At 40.5% G+C, this 23299-nt stretch overlaps 1 protein-coding gene and 1 pseudogene across 3 annotated transcripts in view; both read right to left on the bottom strand.

Annotated features, from left to right (window-relative positions):
- amot (angiomotin) overlaps positions 1–7133 on the bottom strand; it is a 50591-nt gene extending 43458 nt beyond the window's left edge. Inside the window, exon 1 of one of the 3 annotated variants that reach the window (XM_049591342.1) lies at positions 6751–7133. The gene's annotated coding sequence lies outside the window, so the exon portion shown is untranslated. The remainder of the gene's footprint in view (positions 1–6750) is intronic. The other 2 variants (XM_049591343.1, XM_049591344.1) reach the window with 2 other exon arrangements.
- Positions 7134–15207: 8074 nt separating this feature from the next.
- Positions 15208–21981, bottom strand: LOC125898808 (vasodilator-stimulated phosphoprotein-like; annotated as a pseudogene).
- Between the last annotated feature and the right edge of the window lie 1318 nt (positions 21982–23299).

Here is a 23299-nt window from a genome sequence, read left to right as displayed (position 1 = left end):
CACAGTGACCTTTGGCCTTCCACCAAAGTCTAGTCAGTTCAGGGTTTCCCCACAAATTCATTTATTTGTGGTGGCCCACCACTGTTGTGCCCCCTCAAACACATACAGTTCAATTCTGTGGGAAACGCTGCAGTTCATCATTGAGTCCAACTGGACGTTTGTTGCAAATTTCAGGAAATTCCCTCAAGGCGTTCTTAAGATACTACATTCATAAGAATGGGATGTAGGCTACATACATTAGAACAAACAGAAAACCTGAAAACAATGCCTCCAGCCATGGCTGACACTGGTGCAGAGGCATAAAAATATCCCTTCTATTCTCTAATCCCACTAATTCTTACATGATTAGTCCAGAGTCACAGGCATATTTTCAGTGCTTGCACTGTTTGGGATATGGAGACTAAACTGGTATTTCTGGCAACAAACCACATTTTGAAAACCGACATTATTCTATTAACCGTGGTGAAAAAATGTCAACAAGATGCTATGATATAGACATAATAATCAGGAATATTAAATTGAGGTTAAATCAAAATGTTCTTTTAAGGCTCTAGGGGTCTGGTAACGTGATAATGACGTGATAATAAACATGTACAGAAATACGCAAGAAGTTTTAAGTAGGAACATTCTCAGAGTGCAGTAACAAATGACGTCAAGATGAGTGCAGAGTCTTCATTATTGACGTAGTGACGAAGTGACAGAAGCAAGTAGAAACACAGATATGAGTCAAACTGGGTGGTGTAATTACAAAATTACACAGATAGGAACCCAACCTCAGGTATTTGGACTGACCGATAAAAGAGGCAGAAATCAGGTTCAACTAGAAAGCTCCCAAAATTCAACACAACGGGAAGGATGAAGATCTCGTCCCGCCACATATTTAGTTAATGAGGCTGCTCTGACAATAAAAAACATTCTTCTCCAGGGAAAGTTCAGTTGCTTTCTACTTTCTCTTTCAGGAAACACCCAGCTTCATATTCAGGTCCTGGGTGCTGCCCAGTACAGTTTAATACTTCTTTACCGAGCAGCTTTGGCTTAGCTGATTAGAAGCCGCACTGACGGTCAATGCTGAGGGAATTACCTGTAGATTCAAACCAGCAACCTTTGTGTCAACAAAGTATGGCTATAATTTTTCTGAACAATATTCACTTATCTTCTTTTACATCTTTATTGTCCATCTTGCTTATTCATGCTTTTCAGTGTGCAAAATTCAATTATCAGCTCCTCTAGAACATTGCTAGAAATGCACTGGTCCAATAGCCTGACATTGCTAGACCAAATTTCAAATGCAATTGAGCCCTGAACCTCTCAGTTCACTTATGATTTCCAAGGGGCATTTTTAACACCCATAGACCAAAATGCCTCTGGACACAACTGGATACACCTACAACCTATCAAAGTAACAAAACATGACGTAGTGCTGAGTGACAGACAAAAGTAAATAGACTATAGCGTGCAGAGACAGCTGTGATGCTGGACTACTGATATGTCTGCAAATGAGTGTCAAAGTTTTTGCCATCAAAATCTGCAAATAGCACTTCTACGATGCTGCTCTTTACTAAGCTAAGTTTATACTTTACATATCATAATGTACAAATGAGTCATGACTGTCACTGTACAGTGGCAGTATTTGAAGTTATGTTATACATTATGTACTCTGATTGTAGCTGACTGGATTAAACTCTCTCCGGGGGTCTGTCTGACAGGATGAACAGTGACCCTGACCTTTTTGGTTAATTTTACCCTTTTTACACACAACAGAGCAGCTCAAAGTCCCATATTTATGCCACATTTGCATTTTTACACAGAACCAAACAATGGCGGCATCATGCCACTCCAGTGTGTCATTTTAGATAGCATCCCAGCCTCATGGAATCAAAAGAGGCATAATGGGTCTGACATGTTACACAACAGTGGTGACATCTGGTGTGACACATAGCACACACGTCAGCAGCACTTACAACACAATAACAATCATTTACCGTTGCTGTTGGCGGGTGATTTCATCCTCTGCTCAGATGGTGAGGAGCTCCCGGACCCCATTGTTTTCCCAATTTGCGGACATTTTCAGACGCTGTTCTTCTTAGCTGCTAGCTGCTACTAGCTCCCTTTTAAATCTCCCGTGGTGGGTCACGTGCATAACACATAATCAAAACATCACGCCCATGCCGCCCATGATCACATCCTGCTGGCTGTCCCATTTATACAGGCATCATTTCATTTCGTTCCTTGCTCAGAGGCAAGACAACTCTGTCCTCCTATTCCACGATCATACCTTACATACAAAACATACAAAATATTTCTGCCTTGAACAGGCAGTGTAAAAGGGGCTTTTGATTCCAAGGGACACTGAAAAATTCTTAACACTCCAAAAACATCTCAATTTGATCGCACATGACAGAAAAGCTCAAACCTGCTACCTGTCAAATCACTTAGTATCAAAAACTGATCTGAAAAGATGGAAATGCTTAAAATTACCAGATTGAAAAACTCTAATAACTCATTCCCACCAAAAAAACAATAGACTACACCGTTTATATACCAGTAAAAAGGAGGAAACACTATTAAACATTAAGTCTAAACTCTTTTATTATCTAATGGCTTTTATCATGCCTGATTTTAAGGGGAGCTGCGGTCCCCACAGCACTCCACTTCCTGTGTCCATCTTGTGTTAGTTCAGAACATACACATTAGGAGGTATGCTGTGAAAGTCATAACAGCCTTCACTGGCTGTTCTTCAGAGGGATTATGGAAACCTGAATGTTGTTGCTGCTGCCAAGCTTCCCACACATGAATGTGACTTTACCTTCCACAACTTTCCGTGAATTAATCAGAGCAACTTTCAGACTTTGCTTCCTAATGGTCCTTTAAATTGGGGAAAACTAACTTGAAAGAAAACCACCACAAGCGATTGGACTATTTTTCAAAAGGTTAGTACAATCATGTGATATTTCCTGGCTTTTCAACTAAATGCAGTGCACATCCCTGAATGCTATGATATTCAAAAGTTTGTCCCATCAGTCCCATTCTGTCCACTGTGAGATTTAGTTAAGTCAGCAAGGCAGACAAAAAATAAAATGGGCAGAGCAGATGACAGGAAGTTATAGAAACGGAGAGGGGGAAGCAAGAAAACAAGAGGGGGAGAGGCAGGGGCTGGAGGAAAGTGGTAAAAGTAGAGTGAGGAGTGTTTATATCACAGAGAAGCACAGCAGTGAGAGGAATTTCTAGGCTCTGAGTCAAACCCAGTGGGCCCTTTGGTCTCTAATCTGCAGGGTTTTCATTCACACTAAAATATTTCCTACATGGAAATACAGGGAGACTCTTGAGGGGCCAATGAAGAAGCGCAGAACACTGTCAAAGACTAAGGGACAAATGCTGTAAAACTTACATACATACTTACATAGCAACCGCCCTCTAAAATGTGGCATTATATCCTTCATGAGAATAAATGCAATTATGACTTAATCACTTTTAGAAAACCTTTTTGAAATCCCATCACTATAAGATACTTGCCAATGTCTGGATCACAATTCTATTATTACAGTATTTTTTATTCTTTAATGTGTGGGTAGCATAGGACTTCCACCAGGCCCTAACTTGCTGTGCCCAAAACAGACAAAAAAGAAACCCACCAATTTACTTTCTTATGGTAGAACCACAAATATCAAGGAAAAATGACCAAATCAACAAAATCAAGAAGGCAAAACACTCTTCTGAAATGCTCCTGGTGTGTCACAGCAATGGCGGCTGGAATGTGTTGCAGTTACGCCTGCTGGAATCGTTTCTCACAGCTCCCTTACAGTCAGGATTGTGGCGACGATTAAAAAATAAATTGTGATTTATTAATCTCATATTGCGCCTAACTTTAGTGGATCATAATATATCGAGTATGGAATTAATCTACAGATGCTCCAGTTCAAAATGAGGCCAAACTTTTTCATGGATGTCAGTTTTCGAGCCAGGATGAAGGCCGACATCATCTGCAACAGACTAGGTAAAACTTATTGTTTTAAGCCGAGGAGTGAGGGATTATCAAACAATAAATAAAACAGGTTTGTCAACAAATGTGAATACCCGCAACCACACAAGATCTTTCAGCACACAGTTATAAATATGCATACAAAATATTAGGCTTGTTGGTTCAGTAGTTTGTGAAATTAGCTGCGGACAGATAGAGATTCCTAATAAAATGCATGCTTTGCAACATTTATTTAAATAAAAACTCATAAAGTCTGCAGCCTGTGTGCTCTAATAAGATATCACAGTTGTACTCACTTGCACAGCCAATAATGGTCAGTCAGTAGTAATGCTAACAGATTAGCTCTTTAGCATTAGTGCTAAAAACCTATGGTAAAATTTAGTAAATAGTCAGCAGTGTACCATGTATGCCAACTGTAGTCTCATGTGACCAGCCTCCCTTACTTCAGAATGGGAATCTCGGAATGTCCCCAGCGCTTTGGAAAGCAGAGCTAAATGGTAAACAAACATGGCACCACACCGGTAAGGTAAGACAACACGTTTACATGTCGTTTTCTATATGTTCTCTGACATTCATCCTAACGATATGAGGCGGTCTTTGTGGAAAAAAAAGCTTGTTTAGTGGACTAACTTTGCACTTGAAGTATGCCCGTTCACTTACGTTTTAACAGGTCTGACGCTACTATGCGCCCCTGCTGTATCTAGGCTAATGGCCAACATGCTAACTATTATTTTTATGTCACTAGTCACTTGAAACAAATTTAGGACGATAGGAGACAGGTTGAAATAAACTGAAATTTCCCTTTAAAACTGCACCCTAACTTTGGCAGCATGGAGCTGGGGAAATCAACTTGAACCTGAACTTTTAAAGGTTGAATCTGGAATTTCTTCCCCACAGTAACCATGGTGCTTATTGAGAAAATACCTGCCTTAACTGACGTTCCCACGTACAATCTGTCTTGCGTTATGTGTATTGTATGTCTTTCTGTTTAATAAGTTATAAAGACAGGGTCCAAAAGAGAGAACTCCATGTATTCTCACCTTATGTTACATGAAAACATCTTATGTCATTTCTCTTATAACCATCATGACCAGGACAGGCCAGTAAATAAACACTGTTAGTGTAGCTATCAGACAGCAAACTACCAGGAAAATTTCCCTTATTATTAATGAAATATATCATAGGCGTCCCTCATTGTCACACAAGCTCTATCACTTGGTGTCGTGATTTCAGGCCAGTAAAGTCTCTTTTGGTCACTGAATATAAACCAGGGGTGTACTGGAGGGTATATGCAGGTATACCCATCTCTTTTTCTGGCTGTTTACACAGGGCTCCTAAACATTTTATGGACAAAATTTTAAAGCTTTTCCATGACTTTTCAATGACCCAAAAATATATTTTTGCTTCACTTGCTCCACATTTTTAAACATGTAAGATTCAATCTTTATTCAGACATAATTACAGCTAGCTGGCATACATGAAGGAATCACATATTGGAGCTATGGTACGCCAAAAGCTACAGAAAATAAATTTGCTGTTATGTTATATTACATGGATGGTTATCCACAGAAGATTACAGTGACAATTTCAGTACGCATCAAAATTCCAAGACTTTTCCAAAACTTTCAATGATTTTTTACTAAATCCATGACTTTTTCAGGTTTTCCATGACTGTGGTAACCCTGTTTACAGTATCAGCTACAAAGCCATTGGAAGATATGGGAGAATATAACCACTTCCTCTTCAGTAACGTACCCATCTACGTAGTAGCACACCCACCTCATCAACTACCACTACACCACTGTCTGAATTTCATAAATCAACCTCTACACACCAGTCTGAATACCACACTAAATTTATATCTATATTTTCCTTTATTTTGTCACATTGAAACTTTTGGTGCCCTCAATTATCAATTTGTGTAATTTTTTCACCAAAAATCACAGTACAAAGAATATTTCTCCAAATTTAAATGTCATATGTGCAATTAACAAACAGAGACATGGAATTTCTGTCTCTCCTAACCAGTGGTATTGATTACTTTGTCTTCGGGTCGAAGGTCACCTGATGTGGTAAACTGGATGCTGCACTAACCAACTCATCAACATGTTGCAGTATAGACCAAACCTTTGTAACCAGCCTGTCAGATAAAATCGTGTTACTGTGAACCATGTGAACACAGTGATAGAAATCTCCAGTTAAGTAGATTACAGTGAGCACATGAACATTCTCAGGGAAACCTTGTGTTTGCAACACCAGTGACAACTTAAATGATTTTCCATGTCCCTAAGGACCCCCCTGGAACCACTTCAAGTAGGCTACCTCATGTGGGGTACCCACACTGGAAAATCCAAACTTGAAGCTGAAAAAGCAGCTAATAGAAACATCATAGACAGGGATGATAGGATACACCCAGCTACACTTCACACTATCCAGGCTTCAGTTACCGGCATTTGAAGAAAATACTTAAGTCATTAACTCACAGCACCCATCACAGAGTGGAGTGGGCTGTGGAAGCAGTGTGACTGACATGAAGGTTAGGTAGTTGCAGAAGCGCAGCCGTTTTCTTAAGCAACTTTTTCTTCTGGTTGCCTTAATGGTACAAAAGAAATATGACATCCTACTGGAACACAGAGTTTTCTCTGTGACATCTCTTTTTATTGCCCTTCAAAGTTTTCACTTAAGGCACACGCGTGGGCCAGTGTACTGTCGGTAACCTTTTAACTTCCTAACTGAGCTAACGTTATATGTTCGTAAACACACAGTTTTACCTTTCTATGGAGCTTCTTCCGTTTACTTTCCCGGTCCTTCAACTCAGCGAAACATCCCTCTGTGTGTTATTTTTCCCCTTTCCTGCGAGAGTGAAGCGGCTCCTCTGGCTGCACAAAATCTGCCTCTACAACAACACTCGCTGCCGCCGGTCAATGGAGGCTCTCGCGGTGAGTTTTATTCCTTGCTCCGGGAAAAGGAGCTTGTTAGCGGCCACAAAGTCTTCGTCCTTCCCCGTAACTTTCATGTTTAACCGTATTAAAAAAGAAGCGGTAACGTTACAGGAGAAGTGGCAGGAAGCTCACCCTGCCTGGGCTGCAGTATGAGAGGAATGTCCTGCCTCCCCCCTCCTCTTCGTCGCCCTCCTCCAGCTAATGGAAACTGGACGAAAAAGTTTTGGAGCAGAGTAATCCCTCCTCCTCCTGCCTTCTTCTCTAGTCTGTTTTTAAACCGAATAAATCTAATTATTGTAAAACAAGAAGCCCAGCACATTGAAGTAACAAGCATAAGACAAGGGTGGGTTTAAGCATAATGTAGTCTAAACTACAGACATAAAGCCTCAATGTGAAAAAACGTAATGCGTTTTATGGTCAGATTTCAGTAGGCTATAGCTCATTTCTACACAAAAAAAGCTAATTGTGGACGCTAACGTTTAACGTGTTTTAACGTGCTCTTTCTAACAGTAAATCCCAGAGATGTGACAAATCTGGCGTGAGTCGGTTTGGACAGTTTAGGAGGTGACTGTGTCGGTTTTTAGGTCTGTCTCACAGTCATGAAGAAGAAAAGATGAAAAAGGAATATGAAGGAGGAGTAAAACAGAAAAATGACAAAGGGGCTTTTGTAAGTTTGAGCACAGACTGTCGGCCCCTTTGCTGCCTTTGTGGGCTGTCGGAAATGTCGGAATTTTGAGTAACAGCGCATGTGCCAATTGATGGATGATTGTTTTAGAGCAGTGATACTCAATAGGAGTGGGCCAAATATGGCTCCAGATGGGGTGCCAGGTGACCCACTGACCATTTTTTAAATTCACAATGAAAAGAAATTGACTATTAGACGTTGAATGTAAATAAGACACAATAGTGTATAAAAAGCTTCTTAATTTAAAAAATAAATCCCAGCGGAGGACAGGGTATGAAATTAACAAAATATTTTGGGGGCAATTTTGGCCCCCACGGTCTCAAAAATAGGGGCATTTTCAAAATGTTTGGGGGCCATCAAAAAATTGTAATTATGTTCTAACAATAAGCACATGAAAAGCAAAACCAACTAAGATAGTGTCTTTACTCTTCAGTAGAAACCACTATAAATGAAATAAATAATAGGTTACATAAAGTTATGGTTGCAAAATATCACTCAGATTTCCTATAATTCAACCAGTTTAAATGTGATGATTTAACCATTAATCTACTGATAGCAGTACTAATGTTTCACCACATTAGTTACTTTTACTGTTAAAAAGGCCAAATTACTATAAATTCCTTAGATGCAATCCTGGAACTAAGTTAATTTAAAATTTAACATTCATTCTACCTTAATTTTTCATTAATTTGTCATTGTGTAGACACAGATCACCCAAGAAATGGTTAATTTATACTTATGGTACAGCAAAGCCCCATCCCCTTCTCTGTCAGATTACTCTCACGTAATCAGTGCAATCTCGATTATGTCTGGAAAATGAGTTGTAGACGTGACGGTAAAATTAATTTAATAAAAATAAAATTATACTTCTTATACTAATTACACTACTAATGTCAGATTGTAATACTGTTAAAAAATATAAATACATATAGTTGTTTCGAAAACTTGGGGGCAATTTTGGCCCCCGGAACATGGCTTTTGGGGGCATTCTTGGATAAATTGCGGGCCAAATGGCCCGTGGCCCTTGCTAATTTCTGACACTGGCGGAGGATCTGGCAGACCTCAGTTCCTAGAAACACCCTTGCGTACAAATGATCTGTTCAGGTCTGCCACTGGATTTGCCTCTCAGCAAAGATTAGTGAGAACAGCAAACACTGAAAGGCTGAAAGCAGGCAATTCATTCATTATACAGTATATACTGATTATATTATTAATATTTGTGTAGTAACAGGTCTCATGTCGTTTTGCACAAGTGGCCTATGGGCATAGATAAGTTGAGTGTCTTGCTCTAGAACCACACCATGGTCAAAAGTATGTGGATGCTTGGAAGTTAGCTTGAACGAAGAGAAATCTTAATGCTACAGTCAGGCCTGTGTCTTGACATCTTGCAATACATTTCCCATCATCTCTGGAGCAACACAGAAAAAGAAAGCTGTAAGTTTATTAGGGGTGTCATGGCAGAACTGCCGCATTGTTGTACAGCTACTTATATTTATCAAAGCAGATAGAAAGACATTCATGTTGTTTTGTGGTATCTTCTCATTAAATGATGTGAGAAGTCCCAGTAACTGAGGGAGCATGTCAAAACGCACCATTCTGAGCTAATTATGTTACACACCACAATCAGTTAAAGCAGTCTTAGGTCTCAGTGCACAGGGATGTCACACAGCCAGCAACAGCACAGAGCCCAACTGTGGTCTCCACCACTAAGAAAGTGACAAAATAAAAATCTGTGTGCACCTAAAGTACCTGGACAAAGCAAGCGCTCTGTCAGCACAAAACATGGCCTGACCATGACCCAATCCGGGATTCCACGATGGATCCAGGTCTCTGCAAAGACATGGGCACAACAGTCTCTGATCTCCCATTGATGGGCCTGCCCGAGTCCTATTTCATCCACTTCACTTTCTTGTGACTGGATATCAGCCAGGCTGCTTAGTGGATCCATTCTTGCCAAGCCTCCCGTTTTTCCCAGGAGACTCCCATTTCCTCCTCACAATTCTCCCATATATCTCCCAATTTAAGCTCTTCGATTCTGAAAGTGTACTGTTTACTTCCTGTTGGTGCTTCCCCCTCCCTCCCTCCTTCTTTGACCCTCCAGGGCCGAAGAGGGATGCCCATCGTGCCCACATGCTAGTCGGGCAAGCTGCTGGTTGACATCTCGTCTCTGTGCTGAACACACTGTGCATGTATAAGCCAAATGGGACACTCTATTTGGGGTTTGAAGGGTTTTGTGGGGGACCAAGTCTAGCCCCTGTGCTTACTTCTCCAGTGTTGAGTGTATTGCTATCATAGGCTGTACACTCTCCAGTAACAAAGGGGAAAAAATAACAGTTAGGGCTAGCCAACATGGAGAAAATGAAATATTACAACATTTATGACTGAATTTGAATTTACATCATGACATCTTTGAGGAACAATCAGTCATGTGGATGTAATGACTATAGGTAAAGGAAAATAAGAGAACCGCTAGAACAGTCGGGTAAGTTCAGAAAATTACATCATATTACTAGAATGCAGCCTACAGTATAAACTGTGTAGTGTATAAACACTTACATACAATATCCAAAATCTAAGATAGTGCAGTTTCATATTACAATATCGATTTCATATTGATAGGCCTATATTGCCCAGCCCTACAACAAATGAGAAAATGTAGTGAAGGTCATGGGAGCTACTGGCTTATGGCTAAAAAGGATCTGTCATGTGTAAAACACTCAAGAGTTTGTGAAAGTTTAATCATGTTTTTACAATATGTTCGGAAGGCAGCTTTGCAGTGATATTGTTGCTCAAACATCAGTGGACAACGACAAATTATCGCCATTATCAAAACTCTGTAGTAATTATTTCAGTTAATTGAGGATTTTCTAACAGATAAGCTCGGTCTTGCCCTTAAAAAATGTCACCACAGTAGATGCACTAACACAGGTTTATTTCCAGGCAACATTTTGTAATCTATGCTAAGACAATAAATCGTTAGCCTCGTAGCATAATTGCCTAAGTCATATTTTAAGGTTTTTCAGAAAAGAAAAAACACATCAGCAATGTTAGGAGAGTAGAGTTAGGCAGATATCACAATTTGGCTTTGGCAATTATGCTATGAGGTTAATGAAATTTCAAAAAAATGTTTTCAAAAAACATTTGAATTCAAACTCCTCTTAATGGACAATATTTAATTGTTAGTTTACTAATGCATGAACTTATTCGATGTGTATCTTCAGAGACTGACCAACATATTCTTATCTGAACTCCTCATATCACCGCGTTGTCAGAGTACTTTCACTTCTACATATGATGCGCTAGGCATCCTTCTGTGTCTGTTGACGTTCTGGGATGGCTTGCCGATTTTATATCTTTGTCCTTTCAAAGTACACATCCATTTTCACTGGAAGTGTACAGTCTATGTTAGATGCATACAGTCTTTCAAAAATAAATGTACTTTGTGGGTAAAACACCTCATATTTATGTTTATTTCCCTGTGCAACAAAAGTACGTGGTTAGGTTTAGAAAAACCGTGATGTTTGGTTCAGCATTCACACAGTGGCTCCCAGACGAAAGTCCAGGGTTTGTTAGACCCATCCACTTCCTTATACTCCTTACTTCCAGCTTTTTATATTGCATTGTTATCGGCAGCAGCCAGTGCATTTCATAACATCGTTAGTGGTGATGTTTATTAGGAGGTTCAAATAATATTTATCATCACCACGGGCACTGGTCAGAATGCAATGAGCCAGAACTTCAGGAATTGAATCTTTAAACTTAAGTTTATTTTTCAGAGTTTGACTTTAAATAATGAATTCAATAAAGGGTACAGAAAACACATGGGTGGTGAATCTGGAAGAAAGCAAAAATAAGATTAAAACTTAGAAAGTTATATTATAATAAGTGAAATAAGGTTACATGTCCATCTTAAAGAAATAAGGTTATTAGTAAAATAACATGGACAAAACTAAAGAGCAGATAACTTAAACTCTTACTAGCACTGCCGCCTCATGCAAAGGTGAGGAAGAAAAGACTGGTGAGAGGGAGTGCAGACTTTAAATAAGGAGTGATCAGGTGAACTCAATCAGCTAAACGAAGAGTGACAAAAGGTGAAAACAAAAGCCAATCAGAAATGAGGAAAGGAGGAGAAAGGAAGTGAGGTAAAGAAAGTGACGTGAGTGAGACAAGGAATGAGAAACTAAAAGAGAATAAGGATTTTTACTACAGGTGGCTTTGTGCGTCTGTATCTCGCGCGGATATCCACTCAATGGGTGCATATTATACGAAAGGTGCATAAGGTATTTGATGAGTTCGGAATGAGAATGGGCTGGGCTGACATAACATGTTTGAAGAACGAATGGTTTATCAGCTGTTTCTGAATGGCTAGACATTCAAGCTCACTGACTGTTGCTGTTTCAAACTGCACACTTATTGGAAGTGAATGTGCAGGTTGTGCCCCCTTGTCTACACCTGCTCTGAGCCAGAGCAGCAACGGCACAAGCCTAGAACAGCAGTAACATACCGAGCCAAGGGGCATCAGTGTGCATGGCAACACCGCAGCCAGGATGTACAGTTGACATTCTTCATCCTGCAGTACTCCCATAGAAGCAGGGCTGGGTCTTGTGGGTGGAACTTGGTGTATCTTGACCTACATCGTGGGCAGTATGGGAGTTCAAAGGTTACAACAGTGACCTTCTCATCACTGGAACACATGCTACTAGTCGTTTTTCCATAACATCGAGAGCTTTCATTGAGATCCTCAAAGATCCTCCACCTAACCCACTGCTGCCTCTTAGGGAGTATAGGGTTGCCCCAACTGAGTATGTGCATGTGTGCACTGAGTAAGAGCACTTCTACCTCAAAAGCTTGATGGTCACACTGGACGTGGGCTGTAAGATTGAGGCAGCAACACAAGAGGAGGCAGCACACCAGGAGTGGCATCAGCTCCATAGGCCAGGGCTCACCTCCTCATGTTTTAGAGATGTGTGTTTTGTGATGGGGCAAGCTCTGCAGAGTCTCTTGCAAAAAGAATCCTCAATGGAACAAGGCAGACTACAAAAATGAGGAGAGGTGGAGTTTGGAGTTTGAGGCAGCAACGGAGGACTGCAGGGTGAAAAATGTTAATTACACCACCAATGGGAAGTCGAAAAATGAAGCCAACATCAAAGTGCCGGAAAAACTGCAATTCTTTGTGTGGCCCCTTGAGGCTCCAGAAGCCAGTCTCCATAGACCCCCTAACTTAACAGCAGAAATTTACAAATTTACAGCCTGGTGCAAAAAAAGCAGTTTTGGTCTCTATGGCTAATTTCTCCATTCATAACAACTGTACAGGGAGTGAATTTTTATACAACTCACCCTTTGAGGCAGTTTATCCAGGCTTAAAGTTACACATAATTAAGGGCCATCAGTTTTGAGTGACAGGCTATCTGCCAATAGTGTGCTTGCCTTCTCAGTCAGATCGCTCCTCCACAGCTCCAGCCTCTAGCCCAAATATGGTCACTTCTGTTTCCAAAAAAAATCAAGAGGGAGATAGCCAAAATGCTTAACTCGAGGCTTCAAAACAGGAGTCCACAAACCAAGGGGTGATGTCACTGTAGCTCCATACATTATTTTTTACAGTCTATGTACTCACCCTTTGGCCTTGATGGCTTGACTTTCAGTCCACACAGCCAGCATTTGGAGTGGTTGAGATAGTGAGACATTCGTTTTTTAGTTAAGTTGCGTGGCATGGCTGAAGTTATCACAAGATGTTGTCTAGTTTATAACTGTCACTATATCCTGACAGTAGTACAAGACAGAAAATCTTGAAAAAATCATGTCTGTGTGGCTCCTCTTAGTCCTGCAGCGTGCTTCTTTCATGAAAGTGAAAGTAAGCTTTTTGTCGTCAGTCTCTCTCTTATAATCGTCTTTGCTGCTGTTGCTGGCAGGGAAATGTGTGCACAAGCAGTGATTGATTCTGCATTATACTCTCTCTGGCTCTGTGGTTGGTTTTGTTTGTTCAGGTACTCTTGCAAGTGCTGTTTGGAGCACTAGGAGGAGCCAGAGGAACATGATTTCCCCAGATTATCTGTCTCATTACTGCCAGAATATAGTGACAGTTCTCAAAAATGACTTTTTGTCTGCTGAAAACGTTACTTGCTGTGGTTTTAAGTTTGTTAGTAGAGGAGATGCTGGATCATCAGCCAGAACAAGTACAGACTCAGCTGATCCACATCCAGCCTCAGCCACCACTAAAAAAGACAACCAGTACAGCCGGCTTCAGCAAACGTTCTTATTTATATTAATGTTAATATTCACTTTTCTTAAGATTATATAGAAAATATGTTCTATTCAATAAATATTGTTTATTTATGCCTTATTCTGTTCTGTTAAGGGTTTTCTTATTCTTTGACCGACAGATGGAACAAACTGTTATAAAGGAGGGAGAACTGTAGTGGGAGCACTGTCAGCTGTGACAGTGTGGTGATGGCAAGTGGTTCACCGGTCAGGTAGGAGGGCCACTTAACTGAATTTGGCTTCAGGTCTAAGGGAGGTCAGGACGGTCTCTTAACACAAATAACATTGTATACAGTAACACAAACATTTATACAGCACAACACAGTCATACATACTAGACATAGTATGCTAGTATACTAGACATACTAGTTAAAATAATAAAAATAAAAATAACAGTAGTATGAAGTTGTAAAAAATCTGTTTGAAAAAAGATTCAATGTATACATTACAGGTGTCCACAGATAAGATATGCTAATTAAGAGTCTCTTATAAGTTAAGCTGCAGCTAGTCAGAGTGAGATGGGTCACCTATTCAGCAGCCTGATGGCCTGTGGGAGGAAGCTGTTGCTTGTGGTCCTTGCTCTGGTTCTTTGCACCTCCTGCCTGGTCGCAGAGGAGTGACGAATTTGTGAGGATGGTTTGGAAGGTGTGCGAAAATGTTCAGTGCCTCATAAAATCATCAGCCCTGGTAGATACCAGGTAGACATCTGGGAGATACCATACTATAATGCTGATATTCATCTTTTCCAATGTTCCAAACATTCCCTTTTGTTTCACGGCAATGTTGTACAAAGTATGTGTTTAATGCTGTGAGTTTTTATTGGGAAACCCTTGTGGGAGTTAGCAGTTACCATCACAGTGGCAACCTTTGATTGATGCTGGACAGACACAGCCAATTGAGATCAGCTACTGCAGTTTGACACCCGCAGATGGATAGGACTTTGACATTTTTAAACCTTTTCAAGCATTTCTTCAAGTCTTCTGCGCTAATTCATACTTTACACAAATATATATTTCCACTATTTTCAAACCTTATGGAATTATTCAACTTTTAAATCCCATTCACTAAATAGACCTTCTCCCAATTTAACAACTCAGTCATAGTCCTTCGACAGCTTCTTCATAAAGAGTAAACCTTGCAATGTAGTGTCAGCTTTTCAACAAACCTGAAAATATTCCACAGCATTCATACATTACTCGTATTATCTGAGGTTCAAAGCCAGCATTGCAGTGTACTATCAGTTTTCAACACCCAGCACTCACAGTGCAGTTTCTTTAGAAATTGCATTCCTTTGTTTAGAAACCATGTTTTCATTACTCCTGCCCACCAAGGAACACTAGAGGTTTATTTTTTTTTATTTATTTAGAGGTTTAGTACACACTGTAACCACAGTTCTCTCTAAAAAAAAACCCAAACCAAACCAAAAAAAAAGAAAGAAAATCCGAACAAACACGAGATATTCTTCTCAAATATTATTGTGAATATTATGTCTTCATTTAAAAAAAAATTAACATCAGCCAACATATCTTAACCAGATTCAGTTTACTTATAAATATCAATATCTGTATTTGCCTTAAAAAATCCAGTATCCATTGAGCTCTTCTGCGAACATATGAAGAAGAAACAATGAAACACAGTTTCTCATGCATGATGAAACATTCATATCGATTATTCTCTTGAAGTCTTCAAGAGTCTTCACCCTTTTGCATTTGCAGCTCCTGGATCAGTGCTGGAAAAGAAGAGAAGAGTAATATACAGGTATAACATAACATGACATGACATAACAACGTAAAATGTTAATAGTTTATACAAGCTTTATAAACTAATGACAATAGGCAGCATACAAGTTAGAACTCACCTGTGATAATCTCCTCCTTCACTTTTTGAAGTTCTTTTTTCACCTCTTCAATAATTTCCTTCAAACACACATACATGCCATGAGACCTTGGTGTTAAAATGTTCTTACATAAAAAAAATCCTACATCATAATTGAAGCCAATCAGTATTTCAGCAAATGGCTGAAAGCTCTATGTGGTAACATGACACAACACTGACATCCTGGAAAGAAAGTTATGACTTTTTTAACTGCAGCCTGTTCTGCCTTTGATAACATTACTCCTTTGTGCTTACATCTCTCTTTATTTTACACAGAAGCCACAACAGATGTGTTTTTCACAGATGAAAAGTTAACATTCTGCTGTGAAAAAGTCATCACAGATCTTAACTGATATTGGATATTGTTGTGTGTTCAAATCGAGGAACCAACCTGTTTGATTTTTTCCATATCAATATCACTTCCCGCACCGTCGGAGTTCTTTTTTACCACCTTCATTCTAAGAAAGAAAAAGACCCACGTTTACAGTCAGCCAAACACACTCTTTGAAATCAAGAAGGTCTTTTCCATATGAGAGCGGGCCAGGAGCAGCAGCATACTTTATTTCAGACAAAAACAACCAAAAGCACTTAATACATATTAGAAAAAAGTGAGTATAAAAGTGAGAGAAGGGCAGAGACAGAGCAGCAGCAGTCAACAGTTAACAGTAAATGTAATCTTGCACCATCCTAACAACTGCTCATACTTTAGTAAGACCGATCACTTCCTCAAATCTTTATAAAGACATCTGAACACATCAGTGAAGCAGTTAGAATTTAGGCAGACCTAGTGATTTATGCTCATGCTGTCAAGAAAGAAAACTAATGAATGCAGTTGCAGGGTTCTATCATGGCAACATGTTGCATGAGACTGTCACCAAAGCACCTGAGAAACAAGTTTCAGTCTCTTTAACTGCAGCCTCAGATAAAAACCACCAAATGTCGAGTGCTGAATTTGCTGTAGCGAGTCATTTGCAAGCAGCACACCACGAACGAAAATATCGGTCATACCAGCACAGAGCTCATTTCGCAGGTTTATACTGTAATGTAGGCAGCAGCGTACAAACCAGAGAGCGCTGAGGAGTAGCACCTCGAGACGGTAGAGAACATTGGTGGCAGGTGGGGACAGAGAGGAGAGTGATACCTGGACACTGGGTTAGTGGTGAAGTTAGAGGAGGGAGATGTGGAGGAGCTGGGGCTGGAGTCCTTTTGATTGTTGGTTAAGAATTTGGGCCTGTTGTAAAAACATGCAGATCCTTTAAAGCAGTTTGTGATTGGGTTTTTGAATTTGCATGAATGGCTCAGGGGAGGCTGTTATTCAGCTCCAAATATGCAACACAGTCTCCCAGAAATACATAAAATGGACAAAGCCGAAGTTGTTTTGGAAATGATCGTGGTTTTGGTTAAAATAACTATCGGACATAAGTGACATAAACGTACGTGAGGTAGGACTCCTTATGTAAAGACTTTGGTGTGGTTACATTAAGTCCATAACGTCACATAACTGTTCTGACTTTTGGTTTCACATGGGACATGAAAAGCAGTCTCCTGGTAGAAAGTCCACACCCTACGCACACTTTCTTGCTCTTTATACTTAGTTTATGTGTTTATGAGACTAGGCTGAAATATGATGGGTGTCTGTGGAACATAATGTGATGTAATGATCCATCATCAGGATAGAGCAAGCATAATGGATCGAACTCACCTTGGAATGGTGGCAGATTGTTCTTTGGGCTTTCCATTGGTTTCTGATCAAATACGAATATATGTATTAGTACAGCACATTTGTTATCCTAAAATGTATTCCAAGTCTTCATACCAGAGAAGATTTGCTAATATATGAAGTATACATTATTCCAAAGCTGAGTCGATGTTTTGGTTGTCGACACAGAATAAATGTATAATACACAGTGCCGGGAAAAAGAATCTCCTCTCGGGGACAAAAAAGTCTAAATCTAAATAGCTCATTTTGTTTTTTGTTTTTTTAAAACTGTTCACAGTATTATGTAGTGTGACAACGAGGAGATACTAATAAATGAAAGCCCATTTATTACAGCACTTATTACAGTCCTGTAGGAGGAGGGAAGTGACATTACTCACCTGCTGGTCCTGAGAATTTTGATGTTGAAGAGTCTGAATCCTCCTGTAGTCACGTGCAGACATGAACCAAGGTTATCATCCACTCATATCTTAAATCTCGCTGTTCATTCTACAGATATTACAGAATAATGAGAGGAAATCAATGTTCATGAAATCACTGACAGGAAACTTACACTGGGAGGTTCCACCTTTTTCTCAGCAGGATTATCAGCAGCTTTCCTCCTATTTAAAACAGATTTATTATAGATGTTCAAAAGTGCCAAACATCAGATCATCACAGACATATCTGGCTTATACAGATTGTCTCTTCAAGTAAGAACGTACCTTCTAGCAAGGATGGCACTCATTTCTCCCATGAGACAACCTCCTCCACCTCCACCAGATGAGGGTGCTGGTTTGGGGGGTGGGGCTCCTGCTCCTCCCTCATCCTGGATACACATAAACACCTCCACTCACTATTTTGAAAAGAATTTGCTCTATTGATCAGCTTACTCAGTTTGTCATTAATGTAGACATGGAAACCAAAAACCTCCGTCATTTGTGCCAAGCTACATCTTTTTGTTCAGTCTTATACTGAGCAGCTGTGCATGGTTGTGATTGCGCTGGTGGTGTACACTACCTTGACTGTTTTACGTAGTTTGGCTCCTGCCAGAGCTGCAGCAAGATCATTTGCACCTCCGCCTCCGCCTCTGCCTCCTCCTCCGTCTCCACCTCCACCTCCACCTCCACCTCCTGGGGGTGGAGGTGGAGGCGGAGGTGGAGGTCCACCCCCACCCCCAGCTGGAGGTGGTGGAGGTGCAGGTGGGCACGGTCCTGAGGAAGGTGGCGGCCCTGGAGGTGGTGGGGGTGCCGGTGGAGCCGGTGGAGCAGGTGGAGCAGGTGGAGCGGCTGGCGGGGCAGGAGGAGCAGCAGGGGCAGCAGGGGCAGACATGGCAGCAGAGGCCTGCCTGGCTTTCTCCAGACGCTCCTTCTCCTGCTGTTCCTGCCTCTGTTGCTCCAGTCTGGACAGAGATCAATAATTCTAATGTTAGTCTGACAACCCAGCAACTTTTAAAAGCTGTTCCATATGTATGTTTCTGCTTTTGGGACATGGCAGCATTTTTCACAGTTTTCTGAAAGTGTTTTTACAATTGAAAAAACATCATCAAAACAACAATCAATGATACAGATAAACAACATTAGCTGTAGCCTCAGTATCATTTATAATGAACAGTACCTTTTCTGCTGTTCCAGCTCCTGAGCAGAGGGTCCATTCTGAGCCGGGCCTGAGCAAAAACAGTCTTGTGTTGTTGACAAGTGAATTCCTCTGAATCAAGACTATTTAATGAAAACAGTAGATGCCAGCAGGGTTGGAGTCCAGAGAACACCCAACTTATGGAGATCATCACATCCACTGTGATAGCATATGTCAATAACAACTCTATTATAACATAGCAAAAATGTATTAACACAGCAGGACTATGACAAAAATAGAAACATTTGCAAAATCCTCTGGTGATCTTTTTATGATTTCAGTCCAGAGTTAGGCTGTTACTGTTAAACAGACACAATCAGGCTGTGGTTTGGATTTATGCCTGTCTGGAAAAGGCAGCATGGTCACAACATAAAGATCACAACATAACTAACACAGAAACACTTCACACTGCCTGACCTGGATCTAATGCACCCTCTTGCATTGTAATGTTTACCTGTGCCTGCCGGTGCACTGAGAGCCTCTAATGCATGCATCATGGAGTTGGCAAAAAGAGTAGCATCTTCTTTACTGCCGGGTTCAGCCCCACACGTGCTTGGGATCCCGCCACTGGTGGAAATTTGGTGTGGCTTGATTATACTTTATCCCTTTGATAATGGGACAGTTGATCACCACCTGGCAGGAACAGGAAGCACAGGAGAATGAATGTGTTGACAACTTGAGTACTTGACTAAAAATCTGTTTGCCTGTTTTCTTTTTCCAGTTGTCAAAAACTGATGTTTGGTCACTGATTTCAGCATCAGACCCCAACGAAAAAGGCACCTTTCGCAGCTGTACGTATCTAACGAGCAGAAACCATACGTGTCCTGTGAAAGAGTCGAGTAGGAAGTAAGAAGCCACAGTTGGGTACTGGTCTCAGCACTTCTACAGAGCAACATTTCAAAGTGCAGATACAAGCTGTGACTTTTCTCACTGATGAGTTGTTGTTTAAAAGTACAGTGAGTCTCTTATGTCTGTTGGAGAGCTGCTCTCACATTGTATTTCATAGACTAACAGCCAAAAAGTATCAGCTCATAGCAAGAGAGGTGTGACTAAACTTCTCCAGTTTACGTCCAACAGTTTCATAGATTATGATTTTGAACCTGTGTACACTTGTCTTGTACCTGCTGGTCGGCCTGCATTTTGCGACCCACCACTCTGAAGGTGTTGGCTGCAGGGTTGTGATAGATCTGGACGCGGCTGAAGGAAGGACTGTCAGATCCCGCCGGCACCCAACGTTTGTTGCTGTCATCATACATCATGACTGTCGCCCTCACTTGGCAGATACTGGACTCACTGTGGGGAGGAGACATGATGAGAAAATGATGATGAGATGCAGAGTACAAGATCATAGGGTGGAAGGAAGTGTGAAGCAACAATAGAAGTGTGTAGTGTGATATGTAGTGTGGAAGCACTGCAGTAATGGACAACTGGATTTAAAGATGTAATCGATGAATATTCATATTTACCAAACATGACAACGCAGCAGGGGCCGGTATTGTTTTCACTTTGTTTTGTTTTCACTTTGTGAAAATAACACAGAGAACAGAGTGTGCCCAATGTAAGCTGAGGCCTTAGCCATGAGCTGGGTTCGAGTCCAACCTTTGGCCTTTTGCTGCATGCTGTATGGGAGCACTACTGCTGTATTTCTGAACTACACATCCCCTTGATATTTCTTGCCATCGTTCCATGGTGTAGCAGGTCTGTCACTCAATGCCGCATTATCATGGGATGCATTAAAACAACACCAGTCGCGTGCATCTATGCCACATAGCCATTGCAGATTCAGGTTTTACATACAAAACTGTATTTCTCTCTGACATGTAGTGACATAGAAGTATAAAATAGCATGTAATGGAAATATTCAAGTAAAGTACAAGTGCCTCATAATTGTACTGAAGTACAGAGCCTCTGTAAATGTACTTAGTTACATTCAACCACTGTAAAAATACCTAGACAAAGATGTATTCACGTATTTTGTGCATACTTTCTTTAAAATTATCTCTCAGGTTGTATATACAGTTGGCACAGGATACTTACATGCAAGCAGGCCTGTGCTATACTTGTATTGTAAAATGTATTTGTATTGAATAAGTTTAAATGTTTCAGGAAAAGTTAAAGAAATAGAAAACAGAGGTATGTTTGCAGCAGTACTGCAGATACTTATTTCTATACTCTATGAAGCATCATGCCATTAAGTTAATTTAGTCTACTTTGCTACTGCTATGTCTAGCCTGTGGGAAATATGAGCTTCCTGCCAGAAAGGTTTCATGTCATGTTTTGAGCACTTCCTGTGCTCAGCACAATGCTTCCTCATGTGGACTACATTATTTCACTTTCAGTGATATACTGTATGCTAACTTCTCAAAGTCATTAGCCCTCCAAATCTTTTTTAGGATTTCATGAAATAGCCTCTCCACAGAAAATACAGATAACAGAGCTCTGATATTTTCCTTTTATATGTGACAACTGTAAAAACTGAACACCTGCTTTGAGCTCGAGACACTCGCACACAGCAGGAAACGTAGTCAGAACTGAAGAGCTTGTTAAGAACGTGTAGTGCAGAGTTGATAGGGAGCAGTTCTGTTCTGCACAGCTTTACTTGTTCATGCATGAGACATTCAGAATGATTTGAATGAAAAAAGGAAAGCAGATTTGAGTCGATAAACATTTTCACTGTAACAGAAAGTGACTCACCCCATATTCCAGCTACAGTCAGTGTCCAAAGTTTCACTTGCTTTTTAACAAACTGCTTCTTCTCATCAACTTGAACACTCCCTCTCTCAAGTACATGTGTCCATCAGTCTATTCAGTCAGACCTGCTGCCATGACTGCCTGCACACCTCCATCACTCGCTCTCACGACTTTGTTTAACACCAACAACTTGCACTTCTGCCTTTGTACTCTCATTTCCTGGGCAGGTTTTTTCTCTCTCTTCCTGTTCTCGTTTCACTCGTTCTTTTAAATTCTTGTTTTCACACCTCGCCCATTTTCTGTCCCCCAGTCAACTCTGATTTCTGCTTGATTTCTTCCTTTCCTTCATATAGTTTGGTTTATTTGGGGAGGAGGGATAGTTTGTAGTACAAGTGGTGCCCTGCTGAACATCAGTGTGTGTGTGTGTGTGTGTGTGTGTGTGTGTGTGTGTTAGGGTGAAGGACGACAAGATTCACTGTATTTGCACGCACACTGGTCATGAGTCCTCTTCACATAATTATTTAGACTACTTCAGATAAAGAGTCGGAGGCGTCACACGCAGTGGTTCAGTGTAACTTTCTGTGTGTTATTCTATTTCATAGCTTTATTGAATCTGTATTAATAACTGTATAATTTATAGCATCCATCCAACAGCGGTAGTATAGAGCAATGTTGACCTCTGAATGTGTTGAAATTAAATCAAAACAAGATTAGCAACAGTAGTGGTAGAATTGGATGTTGAAGTAGTAGTAGAAGTCGCATCAGTACAACAGGTACAGTAGTGGTAGCCTGTACTGAGTACTTAATAGTAGTGTAAGGGAAGAGTAGAGGGTGGAGAGTAGGAAGCTGAAGGGCAGTGAAAGCCACATTAAAATGGTCTGAGTCATAGCCTACAAAAAGATGACACTGCTTAAGTATTCAAATAGTGCCCCTCACCCAACCCCCAACCCCAAGAGAAAGACAAAAAAAACCTTATTTATCTTGTGCACACTTGTTTAGACAGTGGACAAAGAACTTGAAATAAGAAGGGCAAGTTTTTTGTCTTGCACAAAGAAAAGTGAAGCTACCTTTTTACCATTTAATTTCCATGCTGCAGCACACGGACTGGTGCTTTGCATACAGTTAGAGCGCAGCTCCATAGGGCAACAACACACGGTACAGTCAACAGTCTCAGCAGGCATTTTAGGAAATGCTAATACTACATATCATTCTCAAGTATAAAGAGATTTATTACCAAAAGACACATTTATTTACTCTGTCTGAAGACATTTACACTTAGGACCTACATAAATAAATATTATGTCTTCAGATAATGTGATTATCTGTGAAAGCTTAAATGTTGTGAACTGCAGAGGAGACTTCCCAAATGAGCCTTGAGCGTCACTTTAACGAAGCAACACTGTTTAATTTCTCTGTTATTTACTGGTCTGAATATCATAGCTTCACATTCCAGATAATTAGAATAGTTAAGTGTGTAGCTGTTTGATTTTAACGTAAATGAAAGATGCTGATAGCTTTCCTGTTCCTTCTTCTTCAGT

This window comes from Epinephelus fuscoguttatus, linkage group LG12, assembly GCF_011397635.1.
Source record: "Epinephelus fuscoguttatus linkage group LG12, E.fuscoguttatus.final_Chr_v1".
NCBI classification, from domain to species: Eukaryota; Metazoa; Chordata; class Actinopteri; order Perciformes; family Serranidae; genus Epinephelus; species Epinephelus fuscoguttatus.
The sequence above is the reverse complement of the archived record's forward strand: the minus strand, read 5'-3'. Positions and strand labels throughout refer to the sequence as shown.